Source organism: Ranitomeya variabilis, chromosome 1 (genome assembly GCF_051348905.1).
Source record: "Ranitomeya variabilis isolate aRanVar5 chromosome 1, aRanVar5.hap1, whole genome shotgun sequence".
In the NCBI taxonomy this organism is placed as follows: Eukaryota; Metazoa; Chordata; class Amphibia; order Anura; family Dendrobatidae; genus Ranitomeya; species Ranitomeya variabilis.
Genome location: NC_135232.1, coordinates 147,021,222 through 147,041,693, shown reverse-complemented (window position 1 = coordinate 147,041,693; position 20,472 = coordinate 147,021,222).

Here is a 20,472-nt window from a genome sequence, read left to right as displayed (position 1 = left end):
ATCCTGTGTGCAGCGATTAGGAAAGCCTGGGTAGTTACAGTTATACAAGATTGAATGTAATTAATGAGAAATTTAATAGTTCAAAAAATGAAAATGAAATACAATAGTGATGCAATGATTGATGCCTGATTTGACTTATATTTGTGCCATAAAGGCACATGATCAAAAGTATGATGTTATGTGGCATAATATCAATATAATAAATAAAGCTGCATTACTCCTTAATAGGGATTATATGTTTTGAACATTGAGAAAAAAAGGGGAATTTTTTATTTATTTAATAAGAGGTTAAAACAGAGCTGTCTACCCAGGATCGAACACGGACTTTTATGAGTGTCGGCAAATGCCTTCTGTGTTCGCAGATATGAACTAAAGGAGCCTGTAGCTCTGCCGTCTATTAGGCTGACACGTTATTATATCTGCGAACACAGAAGGCATTTGCCGACACTCATAAAAGTCCGTGTTCGATCCTGGGTAGACAGCTCTGTTTTAACCTCTTATTAAATAAATAAAAAATTCCCCTTTTTTTCTCAATGTTCAAAACATATAATCCCTATTAAGGAGTAATGCAGCTTTATTTATTATATTGATATTATGCCACATAACATCATACTTTTGATCATGTGCCTTTATGGCACAAATATAAGTCAAATCAGGCATCAATCATTGCATCACTATTGTATTTCATTTTCATTTTTTGAACTATTAAATTTCTCATTAATTACATTCAATCTTGTATAACTGTAACTACCCAGGCTTTCCTAATCGCTGCACACAGGATTGCATATATGTATTCTGTGTATTTTTTGTATTTTTTGCTTTGTTCTGTTTTCTCTGCATTCCTACCTAGTGTTAAAATTTGTTTTTATAAACACGTTCAACTTGTGTTCACTCTCATGTGTTTCTACTTTGTTGGATTTACCAACTTAATTGCTATGCCGGTGTGTTCACCGGATCTTAGTATAAAAGCATGAGATTTGACACGTACCAGGTATCATGACTAAGGGTGCTGTGCCACCGGAAACGCGTTGATCTTGGATTTTACTCTATTGCATGCTGATGTTTTATCCTTACACTATACTATTGGAAGTGAATAAAGTTATGGATTTTTCACTGCATCGTTGAGCTGGATCTCCTTTCTTTTCCTGTTCGTCTACGCCTTGACACAGCGGCTCCGTGCTCCGAGTCCTTGGGAATGTCAGTATGGTGAGCTGGACTTTGTTTATTTCTAAGCTATAAAGTTATTACCTGTGTCCGGAGAACGTGGAGTCTTGTGCCGACATCAGACGCGGTTTCCCCCGCTCGTCTGATGTGTAGGTGGGTGGAGCGCCTCTAAAATAGAAAGAAGGGGCGTGTCCGAAAACCCGACCAATACAACGGCGCACTAGAACGGCGGAAGTGACGTCGCCGAATGTGCAGAGACTAGGCGCATCTCATGTGCGGCTGTGATATGTCTCCGTCAGGAGCCGGGACAACCGGAAGTGGCGTAGGCCAGGTGTAGTAAGTCCGTGTGAAACGTCCTGCAACTTGTAACGTTCCACCTGTATGGAGTGGGAACGTAGGAGGGAGGATAAGAGATCCACAAGGTGGGCGGTGCCTGGAGGGAGAACGGAGTTCAGTAGAGGTTATTCGTGGTGGTGAAATTCAGTGCTGTGCCCTGGCGTGCAGTATAGAGATAGAGACGACCAGCTGTTCCAGAAAGGCAGGACATAATAAGAGATGTGAGACACGCTTTCAGTAAAGTCGGCTCTAAAGAGAGATGATAGAGACACGGATTAAATACAATTGTCTGTACAACATGACATATAAATAAAACGTATATAATGGTACATGGAGAAACACGATGTTATTGTAACCATAAACGTTAAAAGACAAAGATTGGCGCATATGGGTAATACATAGTACTGGCACCGATACAAATAGATAAGAAAATACCACATTAAGTATTGCCAAGAACCAGAAAGTCTATAGGAAATGTTCTATTGTTATATTTCTAGAGAAATGCTGCCAGATCGTACTCTCTATTGAGACCCTTGGGGTGGAGAGTCTCGAGATTGTGGATCCAATAAGCCTCTCTACGCTTTAAACGTGCAATCCTGTCGCCACCCCGCCTCATAAGTGGTATATGCTCTATGACCTGGAATCGCAGCTGTGCGATGCTATGGCCTTGGGTGGTGAAGTGAAGGGGAATAGGTAATAGGAGATTTTTGCAACGTATGGTGGACTTGTGCTTTGATATCCTATCACGTATTTGCTGTGTCGTTTCTCCCACATACAATAAACCACACGGGCATTTAATAAGGTATATGACCCATGACGTATCACAGGTGAAGAACTCCGGAATACGGAAAATTTTGCCAGACTGGGGATGATGGAAGGTAGTACCTTTAAGGACATTGTGGCATTGTGCGCAATGAAGGCAGGGAAAGGTGCCTGTGCGAGGATTTTGTAGAAAGCGTTGGCGTGGTGCCAATCTGTTAGTGCCCATGTCCGCCTTTACCAACGAGTCTTTAAGGTTAGGGGGGCGCCTGAAACAGGGAAGGAAAGGTTCATGAAACTCTGGAACCTCTGGGTGGGCACTCCTCAGTAAGTGCCAATGTCTACGTATGGATCTATGCAAGATGTAGGCACAGGGATGGAATGAATGTATGAACGGAATCCGTTTTGAGGACCTGTTGGGTCGGGGTGGAGAGGGTAATGTGGCATTGTGGATAACTGTTGCTGGGTAACCGCGTTGGGAGAATTTGGACGCCATCTCCTGAAGACGGAGAGAGCGGAGGTCCGTGTCGGAAACAATTCTGGACACCCGTTGAAACTGAGATTTGGGTATCGACTTTTTGGTGGATGGAGGATGAAAGCTGGTGTAGTGCAACAAACTGTTGCGGTCAGTACTCTTGGTGTATAGGTCGGTAGAAATAGAGCCGTCAGACTTGAGAATGACCATTGTATCGAGGAAATTGATCCTGTTCAAGTCGTGAGACTTGGTGAATGATATGCCAGGCCAGGCTGCGTTGAGCCAATCAAAAAAGGAAGAGAGGGCTTCCAACGTGCCCACCCATATGCAAAAAATATCGTCTAACGTTACAAGTTGCAGGACGTTTCACACGGACTTACTACACCTGGCCTATGCCACTTCCGGTTGTCCCGGCTCCTGACGGAGACATATCACAGCCGCACATGAGACGCGCCTAGTCTCTGCACATTCGGCGACGTCACTTCCGCCGTTCTAGTGCGCCGTTGTATTTCGGACACGCCCCTTCTTTCTATTTTAGAGGCGCTCCACCCACCTACACATCAGACGAACGGGGGAAACCGCGTCTGATGTCGGCACAAGACTCCACGTTCTCCGGACACAGGTAATAACTTTATAGCCCCTGCACTGCCATCCTACGGTCGTGTTCCAGTCCGGGACACTCTGCTGTTACATAGTTTGAGCATACAGTTCTAATATATACCTTTATTTAGTCCTAGCTTATAATTCCTCTGCTCAGCGCTTTTACCAGGTATGCTCTTATTATATCATTCACTGGGCACATGGTCTTATCTCGGTTAACACCCTGCCTTGTTTTGCCTCACCTTCTCAGACGCTGACAAAATTTGTGCCTTGAGGCATATGTGCCTCTTTAACCCTATTTTCATTCTAAGTACGGTACGTGTCATATTTTCTTCCATCCCTATTCTCTTTAACCTAACAATAAGTGCCTTTATACTTGTTTAGGTCTCATTCTGCTTGACATTTTTTATGTCCATGACTATATTGCATCATGACCTATTTTTAGATATGCTTTTCAAAATCTCATATTTGTTCAGGACTTTGTATATACTTTTGTTGATTTGTATAATTTTTCGTTTATTATTTATTTCACTTGTAGTAACTGATGAAGGTCCAGATTACGGACCGAAACGTTTTGGGGTACTACAATAAAATATCACGAGCATTAAGTTGAGTGCAAGGTTCTTTTCTTTTGATTTGTATGGTGTGTGAACCTACCTGTGCACCTCTTAACAGTAGTGCACACGCTCTTTGTTGTATACTGTGTAATCCTTAACGTGGAGCACACTGTTTGGTCATGTCAACGATCTCCTATAATGCAGAAGAGACCTCAAGTATTCTGGCACGCTCAACTTTTAATAGTGATTTCCTCAAAGCTCCACCCAGAGAGACACGAGGCCGTGACCTGGAACGGGAGCTCCGCCACTTCACGAATATAGAGCTTCACTGCGCCACACTCACTGAGTATCTCCGATCACAGAGGATCCCTAGGGGACTCCGTGTACCACTTCGTCCCACACTCTTTCGGGACTCTTCCGATTACTGTACTAAATTTGAACAGATACTTAATAAATGTTCTTTTGACATAATCACCCTGACAATACAGCACCTACAAAAGGCCATTGTGACGAGTACAGAAAGCATCAAAACCATTGAGGCACAGCTGTCCTCCACCGGCTCCCCTGAGGAACTCACAGCATTGAGAGAGCAAATTTCTAAGAACATCGACAAACATCGACGAGAGACGGAAGAGAGGAAACGGTCCAAGTTTAATAGAGACACAGAGGACTACGAACTAAAACAAGTTTACAGATGGCAAGACAACTTTTCCAATCGTCGAATTTTACCACGTTCAGCTCTTCGTTCCTCTCTCGATTATTCAACATCAGGGTCGGAACAGGAACGGGACACATCCTCTGCTGGACCCCCTCGTTTTTTAGGACAGCGTCAACGCCCTTCACGAAGAAGACCACGAGGCGCGGCCATGGACGCCAGATGAGATCCAGATCACATGAGAGTCACGAGATCACAGGTACCAACCCCTTGGTGATCAACATCTCTGATAGAACTTTGGGGGTGGCAGAGTATAAGGTCCTACAAAAGGGTTTGTCATTCTGCCCGTCTTATCGTTGTCACACTTTTGACCTTGAAATGGACCTTCAACGGTTTTTCCGGTCACTCAGGCTAAAAGCCTATTTTTCCTCAAAACCAGACACAGTCTCAGTCGAACCCCAAATAGGTACTTCATCACACACTCTAACATCCAGCAGTTTGGGGTTACATAAAAAGAGCCATTTTAGGCCCCCACATGGCTCACATGCCATGGAGACCTTTATCGGGTTTGTCCAAGACTCCTTTCAAATATTACGGAATGATATCAATAGGGGTAATTTGTTTTATCCTTCTAACCTTACGGTCACCGAACGACAAGCCGTGCGGGGCCTACAGAACGATAAAAGTCTGATTATAAAACCGGCTGACAAAGGGGGAGCCTTAGTTGTGATGAATAGATCAGATTACTTAGATGAAATTCTACGCCAATTAAATGACACCACCATTTACCTTAAACTACAAAGGGACCCTACGGCCTCTATTAGACAAAACATCGCTGAGATCCTCCAAAAGTACACAACATTGGGGGTACTGGATTCCAAAACTTGTGAATTCCTTACTAACTCACATCCAGTGATTCCCGTTTTTTATACCATCCCCAAAATACACAAAAATCTGGAGAAGCCACCAGGGAGGCCTATCGTGGCCTCCACAGACTCTATACTCTCACCACTAGCAATATATCTGGAGAAAGTCCTAACTCCTTTGATACGGACATCCCGATCCTATATCCTAGACACAGGGGCTTTTCTTGAGGTCTTGAACGGTCTTGAACCCATCCCCCCAAATGCCATACTGGTCACCATGGATGTTAGAGACCTATATACATCTATCCCACACATAGAGGGGATTAATTCAGTTCACAAACTTCTTACTCACTCTGGTCTACCCAGCGACCAGGTAAATCTATGTGTTGATCTTTTAACCATCATTCTCACTCGCAATCATTTCATGTTCCAGGATGACTTCTATCTGCAGGTCCACGGCACCGCGACGGGCTCAAACGTAGCGCCCCCATATGCAAATTGCTATATGGCTGACTTCGAGGAGAGCGCCATATACATTAATCCTCTTTTCCAAAATAACGTTCTCCTTTGGAAACGTTATATAGACGATATTTTTTGCATATGGGTGGGCACGTTGGAAGCCCTCTCTTCCTTTTTTGATTGGCTCAATGCAGCCTGGCCTGGCATATCATTCACCAAGTCTCACGACTTGAACAGGATCAATTTCCTCGATACAATGGTCATTCTCAAGTCTGACGGCTCTATTTCTACCGACCTATACACCAAGAGTACTGACCGCAACAGTTTGTTGCACTACACCAGCTTTCATCCTCCATCCACCAAAAAGTCGATACCCAAATCCCAGTTTCAACGGGTGTCCAGAATTGTTTCCGACACGGACCTCCGCTCTCTCCGTCTTCAGGAGATGGCGTCCAAATTCTCCCAACGCGGTTACCCAGCAACAGTTATCCACAATGCCGCATTACCCTCTCCACCCCGACCCAACAGGTCCTCAAAACGGATTCCGTTCATACATTCATTCCATCCCTGTGCCTACATCTTGCATAGATCCATACGTAGACATTGGCACTTACTGAGGAGTGCCCACCCAGAGGTTCCGGAGTTTCATGAACCTTTCCTTCCCTGTTTCAGGCGCCCCCCTAACCTTAAAGACTCGTTGGTAAAGGCGGACATGGGCACTAACAGATTGGCACCACGCCAACGCTTTCTACAAAATCCTCGCACAGGCACCTTTCCCTGCCTTCATTGCGCACAATGCCACAATGTCCTTAAAGGTACTACCTTCCATCATCCCCAGTCTGGCAAAATTTTCCGTATTCCGGAGTTCTTCACCTGTGATACGTCATGGGTCATATACCTTATTAAATGCCCGTGTGGTTTATTGTATGTGGGAGAAACGACACAGCAAATACGTGATAGGATATCAAAGCACAAGTCCACCATACGTTGCAAAAATCTCCTATTACCTATTCCCCTTCACTTCACCACCCAAGGCCATAGCATCGCACAGCTGCGATTCCAGGTCATAGAGCATATACCACCTATGAGGCGGGGTGGCGACAGGATTGCACGTTTAAAGCGTAGAGAGGCTTATTGGATCCACAATCTCGAGACTCTCCACCCCAAGGGTCTCAATAGAGAGTACGATCTGGCAGCATTTCTCTAGAAATATAACAATAGAACATTTCCTATAGACTTTCTGGTTCTTGGCAATACTTAATGTGGTATTTTCTTATCTATTTGTATCGGTGCCAGTACTATGTATTACCCATATGCGCCAATCTTTGTCTTTTAACGTTTATGGTTACAATAACATCGTGTTTCTCCATGTACCATTATATACGTTTTATTTATATGTCATGTTGTACAGACAATTGTATTTAATCCGTGTCTCTATCATCTCTCTTTAGAGCCGACTTTACTGAAAGCGTGTCTCACATCTCTTATTATGTCCTGCCTTTCTGGAACAGCTGGTCGTCTCTATCTCTATACTGCACGCCAGGGCACAGCACTGAATTTCACCACCACGAATAACCTCTACTGAACTCCGTTCTCCCTCCAGGCACCGCCCACCTTGTGGATCTCTTATCCTCCCTCCTACGTTCCCACTCCATACAGGTGGAACGTTACAAGTTGCAGGACGTTTCACACGGACTTACTACACCTGGCCTACGCCACTTCCGGTTGTCCCGGCTCCTGACGGAGACATATCACAGCCGCACATGAGACGCGCCTAGTCTCTGCACATTCGGCGACGTCACTTCCGCCGTTCTAGTGCGCCGTTGTATTGGTCGGGTTTTCGGACACGCCCCTTCTTTCTATTTTAGAGGCGCTCCACCCACCTACACATCAGACGAGCGGGGGAAACCGCGTCTGATGTCGGCACAAGACTCCACGTTCTCCGGACACAGGTAATAACTTTATAGCCCCTGCACTGCCATCCTACGGTCGTGTTCCAGTCCGGGACACTCTGCTGTAACATAGTTTGAGCATACAGTTCTAATATATACCTTTATTTAGTCCTAGCTTATAATTCCTCTGCTCAGCGCTTTTACCAGGTATGCTCTTATTATATCATTCACCGGGCACATGGTCTTATCTCGGTTAACACCCTGCCTTGTTTTGCCTCACCTTCTCAGACGCTGACAAAATTTGTGCCTTGAGGCATATGTGCCTCTTTAACCCTATTTTCATTCTAAGTACGGTACGTGTCATATTTTCTTCTATCCCTATTCTCTTTAACCTAACAATAAGTGCCTTTATACTTGTTTAGGTCTCATTCTGCTTGACATTTTTTATGTCCATGACTATATTGCATCATGACCTATTTTTAGATATGCTTTTCAAAATCTCATATTTGTTCAGGACTTTGTATATACTTTTGTTGATTTGTATAATTTTTCGTTTATTATTTATTTCACTTGTAGTAACTGATGAAGGTCCAGATTACGGACCGAAACGTTTTGGGGTACTACAATAAAATATCACGAGCATTAAGTTGAGTGCAAGGTTCTTTTCTTTTGATTTGTATGGTGTGGGAACCTACCTGTGCACCTCTTAACAGTAGTGCACACGTTCTTTGTTGTATATAGTTTTAGAAGGAAACTTGTAAGTGATTGTTTGGTTATCAGTGTGATTGAAAGATTGGTAAAAAGATTCTCCTGCTTCAAGTGAGTGATTGATATAGCAAATTGAGGATCAACGGAGGAGGTAGCCAACTGCACTGCTGATGTAGTAGGTGAGAGGCCTAACACATCTGGGCCTACTTGCTACAGTCAGCTGGTTTTTGTTGCGGGTGAAAGGCAAGAAAAGCCTTCCCGCTCCATGGAGCTGAGCTGAAAGGTTAGAGGCCTAACACACCTGGGCCTTCCTTTTCTAGCCAGTTGATCTAACGGGTGAGAGGCAGTTTTTAGCCTTCCCGTTACATCCTTTAGGTCTACCGGGTGAGAGGCAAGAAAAGCCTTCCTGCTAAATCTTGACACTCGCTCTGACTTGCTACGTGTGGCCGCCCGTAGATGGTAAGGCACACTAAAAAGGGCATTTGCAGAATAAAGGTGAGTTGTCTGAGGAATAAGTTGAAGCCATGGGCAACTTGTTCTGTGTGTGCAGTCAGTGCCCCAATGGGATCCGCTATACAGATTGAAAAAGGAAGCAGTGAAAGATGTGAAACCAATATTGAAAAAGGCTAAAATGCCAGTGAGTGGATGTTTGGATGTTCAAAAAGGCACAGACAAAAGAGGAAAACAGCAAGTGAATAAATGGCGTCTGAGAGAGTGCAGCAGGACGGAAGTAAGGTGTATTATGAATGTTTTCATGCTTAAAAGTCCGACTATGACTGACACATTACTGCTACGGTCATACCTTTGTATAACCAGAGACCCAGACAAGACAGATGGATTTCTAAACACTGTGGTCAGACAAACCCAGACTGGAGAAAGACTTGTATGATGTGTGCTGCAACCCGACCTAAGTGAATTGCACTGAATCCTGTCCAGACAAGATCACATGTAGTGACATAAGAAGCTGACACAGGATAGTGGGTAGTGGGGACATTAACTTTTGGGAGTAAGCTGACAGTAATCCTTTTGGGAAGGAGCTGTAGACCAGCATGTCATGTCACCCCCAACCGGTCATCTAGTCACCCTCACCACCAGAGAACCAACCACATCAGGTAGGGTAAGACAGATATAGGTGTATTATCCCTGGAGGCCCTCTGACTAGCTAGCTACGCTAAAACAATTGGCTGACCCTAAGAACCAACCTTTCCCATTTTACAGACAAATAACGACAATATGATGGACGTGAAGTGCACCTGAGCAGACCTAGAGAGTTGGTGAGCACAAAAGCAGGTGACGTACTAGGATGCAAATTAGGACTTTTACAGATGTTACAAAAGGAGAGAGTGTAGAGATGTACTTTGGACGGTTACAGCTGAAATGGGCAGACATGGGGTACAGTCCCATAAACCCACTCGATGTTAAAATATTGGTAAATACATTCATTGACGGTATGACCAAAGGCTTACGAGACGCAGTACAGACAGCCAGACCAGAATGGAGAAATGTAGATCCAAAAGACCTGAAGGTTCCTAAAGGAGTTGAACAAACTAGGACAATAAGACGACGTGTCATGTATGCTGGAGTACAAGGAAAACAGTAGAGACGTAGTAAGGGACCTAAGGACTTAGAAACAGTAAAGTGCTGGTATTGTGGAGAAAATGGACACTCAGACCAATCTTCCACCTTCTTCACCTCCAGACTAGGAAACTGACAACCCAGTGACAAATGTGTGCCCTGTTCTTGTCCCCTCCGGACCTGGTCCTGCCTTGATGACCACCATACCAATGCCGGGAGGGAAAGAGACAAAATTCTTGACTGACACTGGGGCAGTCGGAACTGTGGTACACAAAGACTTGATAATGCCAGACATGATTACTGATGAGACTGTGGAATGCGTGAGGGTTGAGGGACAAGCGACTGAAGCCCCTATGACTAAACAAATAAGACTAGAATCACAAGACAGCCAAGAGGTGCTTACAAACTTATTGTTAGTGACAATACCCCTATGAATTTGCTGGGAGCAGAGTTGAGTGCTGTCTAGGCCACCATACAGTACTCTCCTGAGGGTATTACAGTCATAAGTCCCCTTTCATATAAACACTTGGGGTAGAGGGACGCCAGGGTCTTCCACATGCACATTATACCACAGGTAAATCATGCCCTATTATAGTTACACTTAATTCCATTCATTTACCAGTTTAATAGTTTCCTTACACAAGATGGTATAGTTACCGTGTATTTCTAGGTTGTCTTCATATGATATAAAGTTTTTTTTTAGCCATTCATTATATTGGCTCAAACCATAGTCACTGTTTATTTGTCTTTTCCACTTCTTATACCTTATCGCAAGCAACTGGTATTGATATTTGGTATTTTTCAAATCCCTTCTTTTTGTATTTGGAACTGTTAGTTATGGATTTATATAGGGCTGCTACTTTCTTAGAATAAGCTTGTGCTTTGCTGTGGCCTATGACATTGTGCTCCCCCATTTTATGACTCAGCACATTTCGTAATTATATATATATTTTAATATATATAATTTTCTTTTGGTAACATATTTTGTGAATCAAATTTAGTTCTTAAGGGGTACTCTACCCAATCAAATACGGGTGTAAATAATATTTGGACAATAATGTGTGACTTATATAAACACTTGTGTAATATTGCAGAAATGGTGTATATGGCAAGAGTAGTGAAAGTAACACCTGACACCAGAATGTCTGAGGACGGGGAAAAGAGTCAGGTACCAGACACTGTTTGGGCAAGGGGAAAATCTGATATGGGTCGGCTGCCCATTCCCCCTGTCATGATAATAATAATAATAATAATTATTATTGATGATAAATTAAAAGAAGGAACCACTCCTCTTTGGTTAAAGCAATACCCCTTTGACCCTAATCAAATCAATGGCCCTGAGCAGGGATATTAAAGAGTATGTTAAGGCAGGGGTTCTAGTGCAGAGACCTTCCCCCTGCAACACCCCTTTGTATTCCATTAAGAAGAAAAAGGACCCAAGAGTTCCCCTGACATGTGCAGAATAGTTCATGACTTACAGGCTATTAATGATGTTACAGTGAGTGTGACCTCAACTGTCCCTAATACACACCCCGTACGGTCACAGATCCCAGCCACATCAAAATGTTTCACAACCACTGATTTGGCAAATGCATTCTTCATCTCATCCACAGATTGTACTATTACAGTACGTGGATGACCTCCCACTCTGCTGCCCAGACCAGATGTCCTTGCTGTGGTTTTTGGCAGGAAAGGGTTGCAGAGTCTCACGTGACAAACTACAGTATTACAAACAAAAGGTGACATTTTTAGGCCACGATATTTCTAAGGTATAAGACTTCTGATTAAAAGAAAAGAGAAAAAAAACAAAAAACAGACAGTGCTGACACAGCAGCATGGAGGAAAACAGAGACCGATAGCTTACTACTCAGCACAATTAGACCCCGTGATTAGAGGGTCTCCTACGTGCGTCCGTGCTGTAAGAGCTGCTGTATTACCGAAAGGCATGTGAGATCACACTGACTTTTTCTTTTTGACAATTTGTTCCCCACATGACATTAATGCCATACTCATACAAGTTCAACCAAAACACCTGTCTATGGATAGACAGATCAGACTTGAATGTGCTCTAATACTAATTCCTGAATACATCACCCTCAAAAGACATAATGTTCTGAATCCAGCCACTCATCTGCCTGTGGATTCAGAAAAGGGGGAATTGGTGACAGCGTTGGAAAAAAAAAGGGAGAGTACTCTGGTACGTTGACATGACGCATGAACATGCATAGGAACTGATGAGTCAGGAGACAGTGGGTTTTACATATGTTCATGGAAAAAAACCTGTTCCTAATGCATATTCTGAGGTTTTTATTTTTGTAGATGCTCCAGATACCACCAGGATGGGCGATTCTACACTGGACATGCAGTAGTATCCTCACATGAGGTAATCCGAGCTGAACCACTCCCTCCTCACATGTCGGTGCAGGAGGCAGAGTTGAAGGCACTCACTGAGACGTGTAGAGCTGCTGCAGGTAAAGTCGCTAATATTTACACAGATTCGAATTGTGCATGGGGAATATCCCATGATTATTGCCCTATCTGGAGAAGCAGAACGTTTCTTACATCAGCCGGTAAGCCCATTAAAAATCAGAGCTGGTGAAACAATTAGTGGAGGCATTGATGTTACCAGTCCAGGTTGGCATCGTCAAGGTAAAAGCACACACGAACGGTGACTCTGTGGAGATAGAGGGCAACAGAAGGGCAGACGAGGCTGCTAAAGTAGCAGCAAGGCGGCCTAGGGAGCAGTGGACGGTGGCGGGGAGTCAGCGTATTCCAGCCACACTGAGCCTAGATGTCCTGAAATCACTCCAGCTGCCCAGAGAAGGAACACTGTGGAAGAATGGGATTTGAGCTGAACACAGAAAGAGTATGGGATAATAAGGATAAATTGTATATACCAAGGTCCCTGTCCCTAATTATGGTGCAAGCAACACATGGCCCCACTCACACCTCATAATGTCACATGTGTCCATGGTAGATGCCTTCTGGATCGCTCCTGGTTTCAGTTACGCAGCAGCAAAGCTCGTACAGTCATGCCTCATCCGTGCATAGCACAACCTAGGTAAAACAGTAAAAATCCCTAAGAAAGCGACACTCAGGCCTCTCTACCCATTTCAGAGACTGCAGACTGGCTACATACAGCTACCCAAGGTAGGAGTGTGTGAAAAAAAATGTCCTAGTATGAGTAGATCTCTTCTCTGGTTGGCTGGAAGCCTATCCGGTAAAATGTGCAAATGCTAAAGTGACTGCAGACAAACTGATGAAAGAACTGATCTGCAGGTATGGTGTCCCAGAAACCATAGAGAGCAATAGGGACACACACTTCACGGGAAAAATAATGAGGGAAGTCATGCAGGCCCTGGGAGTACAGCAAGCATATCATACACCATATAGATCACAAAGTAGTGGGAAAGTGGAGAGACTAAATGGGACACTTAAACTGAAAATTCAAAGGCCATGGCAGACACAGGAAAGAGCGGGGTAGAGTGCTTGTCTCTTGCACTCTTGTCAGTCAGACACACTCCAAATAGAAAGACAGGCTTGTCTCCTTTTGAAATCCTGTTTAGTAGTTTGCCAGAGACTGGTCTGTACTTCCCACAGGTGCTACAAATGCAACACGGTGCTATGACAGCCCATGTCCAGGCCTTGCAGAAAAGACTTCATGTGGTGCATAAACATGTGTTTCATCCATTCCAGATCCTAATGCCAGTGCAGACGTACATCAGTGAATCCAGGTGATTGGGTGGTCATACACAGACACGTGAGAAGGAGCCTAGACCCAAGGTTTGACGGCCCATTTTTAAAGTCCAGCTGACCACATTCACCTCAGGGAAACTTGAGGAAAAGCCCACCTGGATCCATGCCAGTCACTGCAAAAAGATCTTTTCACCAGGAGAAACTGTTGTTCTAATCACCTTGCTGGCAGTGGTAGGATGTTTGCACCTTACAGAGACACTGGATACACTTTTAAATGTTGACAAGGACAACAACTTATTCAACATTAGTGTTGAGCAATACCGTCCGATACTTGAAAGTATCGGTATCGGAAAGTATCGGCCGATACCGGCAAAATATCGGATCCAATCCGATACCGATACCCGATACCAATACAAGTCAATGGGACTCATGTATCGGACGGTATTCCTGATGGTTCCCAGGGTCTGAAGGAGAGGAAACTCTCCTTCAGGCCCTGGGAACCATATAAATGTGTAAAAGAAAGAATTAAAATAAAAAATATCGCTATACTCACCTCTCCGACGCAGCCGGGACTTCAGCGAGGGAACCGGCAGCGTTGTTTGTTTAAAATTTGCGCTATTACTTGGTTACGTGAATTCCCGGCTTGTGATTGGTCAGGTCGGCCATGTTGCCGGGACGCGGACCAATCACAGCAAGCCGTGACGAAATTACGTCACGGCTTGCTGTGATTGGTCCGCGTCCCGGCAATATGGCCGCCCTGACCAATCACAAGCCGTGACGTCACGGGAGGCTGGACACGCGCTCATTTTAAAATGGGCGCGTGTCCAGCCTCCCGTGACGTCACGGCTTGTGATTGGTTGCGCCGCGGTCAACCAATCACAAGCCGGGAGGCTGGACGCGCTCATTTTAAAATGGGCGCGTGTCCAGCCTCCCGTGACGTCACGGCTTGTGATTGGTTGCGCCGCGGTCAACCAATCACAAGCCGGGAGGCTGGACGCGCTCATTTTAAAATGGGCGCGTGTCCAGCCTCCCGTGACGTCACGGCTTGTGATTGGTTGCGCCGCGGTCAACCAATCACAAGCCGGGAGGCTGGACGCGCTCATTTTAAAATGGGCGCGTGTCCAGCCTCCCGTGACGTCACGGCTTGTGATTGGTTGCGCCGCGGTCAACCAATCACAAGCCGGGAGGCTGGACGCGCTCATTTTAAAATGGGCGCGTGTCCAGCCTCCCGTGACGTCACGGCTTGTGATTGGTCAGGGCGGCCATATTGCCGGGACGCGGACCAATCACAGCAAGCCGTGACGTAATTTCGTCACGGCTTGCTGTGATTGGTCCGCGTCCCGGCAACGTGGCCGACCTGACCAATCACAAGCCGGGAATTCACGTAACCAAGTAATAGCGCGAATTTTAAACAAACAACGCTGCCGGTTCCCTCGCTGAAGTCCCGGCTGCGTCGGAGAGGTGAGTATAGCGATATTTTTTATTTTAATTCTCTCTTTTACACATTTTAACATTAATGTTGTTGCGATACCCGATACCCGATACCACAAGAGTATCGGAATCCCGGTATCGGAATTCCGATACAGCAAGTATCGGCCGATACCCGATACTTGCAGCATCGGAATGCTCAACACTATTCAACATCTTGTTTTTTTTATAAAAGACGCGGAAGGACAAAAACTGCTGGACTGTTGGATCTGTATACACAGCCCAGTATCTGCAAGGACTATGCTGTACTTAGCCTTACCCCTGGAGCCAAGGAAGGTATTAACACCACACCGCATACACAATGAGACTTGGACTCAGATTTTCTAGGTTCCTTAAGGCTCTTAATGAGACTAATACAATATAGAGACTCCTTTTTAAATCCAGCCAATTGGCTTAGCGGCCTAGCGGGATGGATTATTTTTTGGTATTTTACAGACTTGTAAATTTGCAAATTTTGTTGCTTCGCTTATTGTTTTATGTAGCCATAAAAGCGCTAGTATATGTATTACCTAAGCTATTGAAGAGTGTATGTTTAAGGAAGGAATCTAAGGCTGTGTCATCCATAGTGTATTATAGACCCCGGATAACCACTGCTGACTGAGGAAGTGAGTGTCCACACTGAGGGTGGATGGGCGAAGCAGGTAGAAAGCCCCCTTATGGGTACTAGACCCATGAGACAGTAGCTCCTTTGTGGACATCAGCTGACCCGGTGGCAGAGGTTATACCATTTACAAAAGGGGGAAATTGATATAGAAGGGTTAATAGTTTGCCTTTAAGTGCCTTTTGCCTTTAATTGCTAGAATTACTAGAATCTGTTGACGCAGTAGTCTGATGGTCTCCTCTCAAGGAGACTACACTTCTTATCATGTATGCTTTCAATAGTCAGCCACAACATGTTCTGGGTGCGTGGTAAATAAAGTATGACCCTGGGTGATGGTGGGGGCTACATGAGTTACATTGAAATGCATTTGTTGTAAATGGTATAAAACATTGCCTTGGTTTTTGATATATCAGATAAAAGTGACTTGCTCACAGGATATGTGTGAGGTGTCTTTTTGTCTCCAAGCGTGCTTGTAAAATGACGGGCGTAACCTTCCACAATTTGGCCTCACTGGTGATCTGGCGTACTGACATTGGCTCAGAAGCAAACAGCTACGACAAGGGCACCACCAAGATTACTGTTGCTCCCTCATCTCGTATCTTCCTGAGAGTTCTCGGGATCAATGGAAGAGGTGGAAAAGCGTACAGAAGACCTTCTCCCGAAAGTTGAGACAGAGCGCCAACTCCCGCTGCTCCCTGTAGGGGATTGAGAGAGAAAAATATTCTGGTCTTTGCATTTGACCTCGTGGCAAAGAGATCAACTCGAGGCGTTCCCCACTGCTGGCATATGCTGCTGAACACTTCTGGATTTAATTTCCACTCTCTGGGATCTATTGGTGTTCTGCTCAAAAAGTCTGCCACCTGATTTTTGGCACCTTCCAGGTGGACTGCCGAGATGGATCTGACGGATTTTTCTGCCCTTCTGAAAATCTGGTCTACTAGGTGTTGTAGAGATGGATGTCTCGGGCCTCCCTGATGCCTCAGAAACGCCACTGCTGTCACATTGTCGGACAATATCCTTACGTGTTTGTCTCTGACCTGTGACTGGGCTTGGTAAAGCACTTTCCAAATCGCATAAAATTCTCTGAAATTCGATGATTTGGTTGTCATCTCCGGACTCCACTTTTCCTGGTAGTATGTTCTTCCTATATGTCTGCCCCATCCATACTGACTGGCGTCTGTGGTAACAGTGACACAGGGATAAAGGATCCATGGAACTCCCACCTTCAGGTTCTTTGGCATGGTCCACCAGGTTCGAGATTTCTTTCCTAAAGGAGAGTCATCTTTTTTTCCAGAGAACTTTGTCTTCTGTCCTAAACTTTCATAATCTCTTTCTGTAACCCCCGTGAGTGAAATTGACTCCACTTCACACAGGGAATACAGGCTGTCATTAAGCCCAGAATGCTCATTGCCTCCCTTATAGAGGCAGGGTTCCCTCTGAACCAGCGTACGCTCTCTATTAATGTCACCTGTCTTTCTTCTGGCAGAAAAGATGTTCTGGTGTGGGAATCTAATATGACCCCCACAAATTTTATTCTGGAATGTGGGACCAGATTTGATTTCTCCCAATTCACAATCCACCCCAGTTCTTGTAGAATGGAGAGTATGAAATTGCAATCAATCCTGAGAAGTTTCTCGGATTTCGCCATTATTAAAAAGTCATCCAGGTATGGTACTATGGAAATACCTTGATTTCTTAAGTAGGCTACTACCTCTGACATCAGTTTGGTAAATATTCTGGGGGCCGAAGCTAGGCCAAAGGGGAGGCATCTGAATTAAAAATGATAAACTACTCCCTTGTTCATCACAGCGAATCTCAGGAATTCCTGATAGGAAGCATGGATTGGGACATGGTAGTATGCACTCTTTAGATCTAAGGTGCACATCACCATGTCCTTGTCTATCAGAGGTATTGTGGACTTTATAGACTCCATCCTGAACCTCCTGTATCTTATCCACCTGTTCAGGGGTTTGAGATTCATAATCGTCCGGGAGACGGTTTCTTTATTGAAAAGGTTTGAATAATGACTAGTGTTGAGCATTCCGATACTGCAAATATCAGGTATCGGCCAATATTTGCTGTATCGGAATTCCAATACCGAGTTCCGATATTTTTGCGATATCGGAAATCGGAATCGGAAGTGTGCGGTGCGTATGGTTCCCAGGGTCTGGAGGAGAGGAGACTCTCCTTCAGGCCCTGGGATCCATATTCATGTATAAAATAAAGAATAAAAATAAAAAATATTGATATACTCATCCCTCCGGCAGCCCCTGGACCTTAGCGCTGTAACCGGCAGCCTCCGTTCCTAAGAATGCAGAGTCAAGGACCTTCGATGACGTCGCGGCTTGTGATTGGTCGCGTGACCGCTCATGTGACCGCTCATGCGACCAATCACAAGCCGCGACGTCATCGAAGGTCCTTCACTCACTGCATTCTTAGGAACGGAGGCTGCCGGTTACAGCGCTAAGGTCCAGGGTCCGCCGGAGGGGTGAGTATATCAATATTTTTTATTCTTTATTTTTTACATGAATATGGATCCCAGGGCCTGAAGGGGAGTTTCCTCTCCTTCAGATCCTGGGAACCATTCCGACATTTTGTGTCCCATTGATATGCATTGGTATCGGGTATCGGTATCGGCGATATCCGATATTTTTTGGATATCGGCCGATCCAATCCGATACCTTTGCATATCGGAAGGTATCGCTTAACACTAATAATGACCCTTGCCTCTCTCTGGGATGGGTACTGGGACAATTGCCTCTACTTTTAATAACTCCTGGATGTCTGGCCACATAGGGGAGTTTAAGAGGGGATAGGATCTGGTTACTATGAATCTTTCTGGAGGAAGGCTGGTGAACTCTAGCTTGTAATCCTGATTCTGATATTATTATGTTTCCCTGAACCAGGACCTGGGAAGATGGAGTCTCTATGTCTCTATCCTTTCCACCTTTGGGATAAGACCATCTCCCAGTCTTCCCCTTACCCCTGTAGTCTGTCTTCTGACTGGGTCAGGACCTACGAAAGGGCTGGTATTTTTTTGTATTTTCCTCAGGGAACCCTTTCTTCTTGTCTGAGGCTTTTTCTAATATGTCATCTAGGATAGGCCCAAACACTTTACCCCCTGAGAATGGGATTCCACAAAGTTCTTTGATTGAATATCCCCTGACCAAGTTTTTAGCCAGATAGCTCTTCTGGCTGCATTGGATAAAGACTCGCTTCTTGCGGTGAATCGCACTGACTCCGCTGAAGCGTCCGCCATGAATCCTGTTGCGAGCTTTAGTAATGGCATGGATTTGAGGATGACATCTCTAGAGGTTTTAGCCTTAAGTTGTTCCTCCAAATCGTCCATCCATAGGTGAATGGACCGGGCTACAAAGGTTGCTGCTATATTTGCCCATATTATTGCTGCTGAGGATTCCCAAGTTCTCCTAAGCAGTCCATCTGCCTTACGATCCATTGGTTCCTTCAATGCAGAGGAATCGCCATCTTCTTTGCAACTTTAGCCAATGGCACATCTATCTTGGGAATTTCATCTAAAACCTTTATATCCTCTGGATTAAAGGGCAAACGGAGTCTAAAGTCTCTAGGCACCACTAGTCTCTTCTCCGCTTCCTGCCATTCTTCCAATATCATGGAGCGGATGTGATTATTCACCAGTAAAACTCTAGTAACATGAGCATGTAGACTGTCACACATCTCATCCTGGATTGAGGTTTCCTCTGGAATGTCCTGTAACTGCATGGTGTTGCGAACTGCCTGCAGGAGTTCATCCGTATCTGCAGCCGAGAAAAGATATTTCTTTCCCCTTCCAATAGAGTCTTCTCTTTCTTCCTGATCCGACTCTCCGGAATCAAATCATCAGAACAAGGGCTGGACTCCCTCGGTCTTTTTAGCAATGTTTGCGGCTCTGTCTGGCTGGTCTGGGGAAGATTCAGACTCGAGATGGAAACCTGAACCTCCTGAGTCCTGACGTATCATTGCTCTCATGTTGGTCAATTATGAAGTCTGCTCCACGCCTACGATTTTAGACGTGCATGACTTGCAAAGCGGCTTCCACCAGTTCTCTGGTAATCTAGCTGCACAAATGGGACATTTAATCTTCCCAGGCTTTTTCTTTTCAGATGCAGGGGTGGGGGGCTCTCCCTATAACACACAGAGATCCCAGTATCACCTCCGAGCAAATAAGGGATTAGGAAGTGGCATTGTGGTATGGCTTTGAGTAGTTTACTCACGTGTCCCTGTGTCTGCTTTGTGCCCTCAGGTCTGCCTGTGTCTTCCATCAGGAAGGTACACTAACCGGGTGCTCCCTATCAGGATGGCCGGTGGCATATACAGCCCCATTCCCCTTTTTATGCTTTGTTACCTGGTTGATCCTGCCCTCCTCACCGCGTCCACGCGGCATGACCGTGCTGAAAGGCCTCTCCTGAGTCCACCGCCGTTGGAATCTGCCCGCCGGCAGATACTGTACTCCGTCGACTGTCAGTGACGTGGCCTCCCCAGCCTGGAGGAAACGTGGCCGCCGCCTGAGGCCAGCACCAGCTGGAAGCGGTCGCTACACGCACACCAGCAGCTGGCGCCCGGACCGAGAGCCCTTGGCGCGGAGGAAGCGGACCCAACCCCAGGAGCAGCACTACACTGGGG